This window comes from Schistocerca piceifrons, unplaced genomic scaffold (genome assembly GCF_021461385.2).
Source record: "Schistocerca piceifrons isolate TAMUIC-IGC-003096 unplaced genomic scaffold, iqSchPice1.1 HiC_scaffold_1141, whole genome shotgun sequence".
Classification (NCBI taxonomy): Eukaryota; Metazoa; Arthropoda; class Insecta; order Orthoptera; family Acrididae; genus Schistocerca; species Schistocerca piceifrons.
In genome coordinates this window covers 40001-45000 of record NW_025726952.1, presented here as the reverse complement: position 1 = coordinate 45000, position 5000 = coordinate 40001, and the positions used below count along the sequence as shown (strand labels likewise).

At 54.2% G+C, this 5000-nt stretch overlaps 1 non-coding gene across 1 annotated transcript in view; it reads left to right on the top strand.

Annotated features, from left to right (window-relative positions):
• The first annotated feature begins 3660 nt into the window (after window positions 1–3660).
• Window positions 3661–5000, top strand: part of LOC124728227 — a 1909-nt gene continuing 569 nt past the window's right edge. The window contains exon 1 of the ribosomal RNA XR_007007253.1: window positions 3661–5000. This exon is cut by the window's right edge and continues 569 nt beyond it. This is a non-coding gene — a ribosomal RNA (small subunit ribosomal RNA).

Below are 5000 nucleotides of genomic sequence, written 5' to 3'. Positions count from 1 at the left end.
GGCGACACCACATGCAATACCGCCATCTATGCGCATCTGACAACACTACGTCCGCACCACAAAACATACCGCCATCTGTAGGTCTCCCGCAACATGACCTCCTGCAACGACGCTACCGCCATCTATGAGACGCCAAGCCGACTAAGACAGCGATGGCGCCACAGTGGCCGCCTTTCGACGCCACCCACAAAGGCTGCAGCCTCTGTCGACCATAGCACCCAATCTCCAGTGGCTCTGCCGCACGAAGCCGTGGACCGGCAATGACGCCACCCGCACCCGTTCGTGCACCACCCCAACCGCCAAACTCGCACCTCCAGCGGATGAACGGCGGACGTTTCCCGCACTCGTAAAGTGCAATCCACCCCTATAACTTGCGTTTCATGAAGAGTTATTTCCAATATGCGACATTCCCGCTGTCCGTATACATGAGCCGCGACCTGTACCACTTACGAGCGAGAGACGCGATCGCGTTGCTCACTGTACGGCGTCCGATACCGAGCCATCAGCATGTCGGTCCCCATGCGCGTTGCACTCGCACTCGCAGTCGCAAAAACGTGGGGCAAATATATTACGCGGAAGAGTTATAACAGACCGAGCCCCACTGCATGGGGGGAGTCTTTGTCACTAATGTACACAGATGGAACATTTTGGACTGGAACCAGATTACCCGTACACACGGCGCTGATTAGTAATCAATGCAGAGCCATCAAACTACAGCAAATATACACAACTGTCCGTATACATGCTGAAAGAGTCTGCCCAAAATGGGAACCACACGTCAGCCAGACACTCTGATCACGCACCACTCTCTGCTTCTAACAGGCGCACATACAATATGTAAGCACCAGCATGGAACAACATCCAGTGCATCTTCTCCGCCACATTACACAATCCACACTATCACAACCAGACCAGGAGGTCCGTGCGGAAAATACAATATCCCAGCCTTTCGACATCCACCATTGCGCAGACCAGGCACCAACACCCACACATGTCCTATACAACGGTGCACCCAACATCACAATAGTACCTCCTGTCACAGCGCACAAACAATGACATGAGTCAAAGACACAGGTCTCACACAAGCATAGAATTGGAGCGCCGCCTCTAATAAGCCAAAGGTGCATCCTGACGTGACAAATCTGATCATGTCACAAGCATTCACTTACTATAATCACTATCAACGAACCTGCCGCCCCCGCCCCCCCCCCCCCTACACCTTTCCGTACAACAACGTGTAACCTAACCTAACCTAACCTAACCTATGTTGTACCTTAACCTAACCTATGTTGTACCTTAACCTAACCTATGTTGTACCTTAACCTAACCTATGTTGTACCTTAACCTAACCTATGTTGTACCTTAACCTAACCTATGTTGTACCTTAACCTAACCTATGTTGTACCTTAACCTAACCTATGTTGTACCTTAACCTAACCCATGTTGTACCTTAACCTAACCCATGTTGTACCTTAACCTAACCCATGTTGTACCTTAACCTAACCCATGTTGTACCTTAACCTAACCCATGTTGTACCTTAACCTAACCCATGTTGTGCCTCAACCTAACCCATGTTGTGCCTCAACCTAACCCATGTTGTGCCTCAACCTAACCCATGTTGTGCCTTAACCTAACCCATGTTGTGCCTCAACCTAACCCATGTTGTGCCTTAACCTAACCCATGTTGTGCCTTAACCTAACCCATGTTGTGCCTTAACCTAACCCATGTTGTGCCTTAACCTAACCCATGTTGTGCCTTAACCTAACCCATGTTGTGCCTTAACCTAACCCATGTTGTGCCTTAACCTAACCCATGTTGTGCCTTAACCTAACCCATGTTGTCGCCTTAACGTAACCCACGTTGTCGCCTAAACCTGCTCTGTAATTGTTATACGACTCGTTCAATTACTGTAGTGTTGCCCACCCGCAACCCTCGCAATATAGTTCGCTACTCGCACTGCCCGCACCCCTGTGTATCGCTTCATGTTAAACACCTTGCAAGTCTTGCTCACTTTCCACATGCTCCTGCTGTACACTGTAATGTGGATGGCAGCAGGACGTACATGCCGCCCCTCCCCACGTCCCCACCTTGCCCCCTGCCTTCGCAAGCTGGTTGGTGAGAAGTTTGCATGTTCAATGCCCTTCGCATGCGACGTACTCAGGCTACGTTGTGGTGCGGCCTGTGTCAACTGTCCGCTGATGTCGTACGCGTGAACCACAATCTGTACTGCACATTCGTCCTTATGTACTGAATGATACATCGTGGCACATGTGTGACCGCACAACGACTGCGCCCAAAAACGGCGGACCATACAGTGCAAATATTGTGCACGCAGCTACGTGTCGTCTCCCTATGAGAGCTGGATTGCAGTGTGGTACGCCATAGAGACGTGTGGGAGGAACGGACGCCGTGGATGGCGATCAGCATGAGCTGTCTGTTGATGTATTCGGACCTAGTCGTCTCTCCTCACACACCGTGATGGCATGGTGCACCGCGTTCCATATCTGCGACATGCTACAGAGGCCGGTTGACAGTCGTTCGAGCAATGGACATCGCATACGTACGGGGGCCACCTTCCACGTATTGTCTAGGCGTGCACATTTTGTTGCGTGTATGTGGGCAGACGTAGTGTGGCGTGACACCTGACACAGGCATGCAATAATCGTTGAAGTTGCAAATGGCGATGGACGCCTGCGTTTTCTGGTGAAGTTACGCAAATGAACAAATGGTAACCTGTTGTGGTGCGGTTGTTCTCGCTAGGGGTGAATCGGTGATGGCGACGATAGGTTGAGGTACTAACCGGTTGTTCCAGCGATACCCACCATGCCGACGAAACTGAACGGCATCTGGGTGTGAAGCGATACGCGGCGGTGGCTGGGTGGGACCGTCCCCGGCCGGTGAGGGGGCGCCTCCCGGCGTGCTGGCCGCGCGGTGCGTGGGCGCACGCGCTACAGCCGGCTGGTGGGGGCGGCCAGTGGCAGGCGCGCCGGCCGACGGACGCGGCAGGCGTCGCAGCTGCGCGCCGGCGCACCCTGCGCGCGGCGCCGTGCGGCCAAAGTAGGTCCTCGCGGGCCCGGTGCGAAGCGCGGTGGACATCTTCAGTGTGCTGGTCCGATTGAGGACTGTGTGCGTTGAGGATGCGCCGCCGCCCGGCGCTCGGCGCCGCGACGCCGTCTGCTGCTCGGTCGCCCCAGCGGTTCTCGCTGGTGGTTTGTATCGCAGCTGTGCGGATGTGTTGGCGCGTGCGCTGTGCTGGGAGAGTTCGCTTCGGCACCCAAGTGGGGCTTTTGTCCTTCTGTGGCGCTGGCGTTGGAGCTGCCGGTCACCGTAGGTGGCGCGTGTTGTCTCCCGCCGGCAATGCCACGACAGCACGCTCCCGGGCCTCTGTCGGCAGTGGCAAGCTCAGTTGGGAGCACGGGTGGTCGCACCGAAAGCGTCTACTCGCCTAACTCCGGGCGATTGCGCCTCTCTCGAACCCGACCAAGTACTTGGGACGGCGCTGCGCGCCGCCGGGACCTGAGAGGGTTTCGAGGTGTATTGTGCAGGGGAGCTCAGCCTCCTCCTGTTTGCAGAATGATTGAGCGGACGCTTGCGTGTTCGCGCGGGCCCCCGGGACACACTCCCGGGCGGCCGGCTGCTCAGCTCTAGTTGACGCAGCTCCCTGGTTGATCCTGCCAGTAGTCATATGCTTGTCTCAAAGATTAAGCCATGCATGTCTCAGTACAAGCCGCATTAAGGTGAAACCGCGAATGGCTCATTAAATCAGTTATGGTTCCTTAGATCGTACCCACGTTACTTGGATAACTGTGGTAATTCTAGAGCTAATACATGCAAACAGAGTCCCGACCAGAGATGGAAGGGACGCTTTTATTAGATCAAAACCAATCGGTCGGCTCGTCCGGTCCGTTTGCCTTGGTGACTCTGAATAACTTTGGGCTGATCGCACGGTCCTCGTACCGGCGACGCATCTTTCAAATGTCTGCCTTATCAACTGTCGATGGTAGGTTCTGCGCCTACCATGGTTGTAACGGGTAACGGGGAATCAGGGTTCGATTCCGGAGAGGGAGCCTGAGAAACGGCTACCACATCCAAGGAAGGCAGCAGGCGCGCAAATTACCCACTCCCGGCACGGGGAGGTAGTGACGAAAAATAACGATACGGGACTCATCCGAGGCCCCGTAATCGGAATGAGTACACTTTAAATCCTTTAACGAGTATCTATTGGAGGGCAAGTCTGGTGCCAGCAGCCGCGGTAATTCCAGCTCCAATAGCGTATATTAAAGTTGTTGCGGTTAAAAAGCTCGTAGTTGGATTTGTGTCCCACGCTGTTGGTTCACCGCCCGTCGGTGTTTAACTGGCATGTATCGTGGGACGTCCTGCCGGTGGGGCGAGCTGAAGGCGTGCGACCGCCTCGTGCGTGCTCGTGCGTCCCGAGGCGGACCCCGTTGAAATCCTACCAGGGTGCTCTTTATTGAGTGTCTCGGTGGGCCGGCACGTTTACTTTGAACAAATTAGAGTGCTTAAAGCAGGCAAGCCCGCCTGAATACTGTGTGCATGGAATAATGGAATAGGACCTCGGTTCTATTTTGTTGGTTTTCGGAACCCGAGGTAATGATTAATAGGGACAGGCGGGGGCATTCGTATTGCGACGTTAGAGGTGAAATTCTTGGATCGTCGCAAGACGAACAGAAGCGAAAGCATTTGCCAAGTATGTTTTCATTAATCAAGAACGAAAGTTAGAGGTTCGAAGGCGATCAGATACCGCCCTAGTTCTAACCATAAACGATGCCAGCCAGCGATCCGCCGCAGTTCCTCCGATGACTCGGCGGGCAGCCTCCGGGAAACCAAAGCTTTTGGGTTCCGGGGGAAGTATGGTTGCAAAGCTGAAACTTAAAGGAATTGACGGAAGGGCACCACCAGGAGTGGAGCCTGCGGCTTAATTTGACTCAACACGGGAAACCTCACCAGGCCCGGACACCGGAAGGATTGACAGATTGA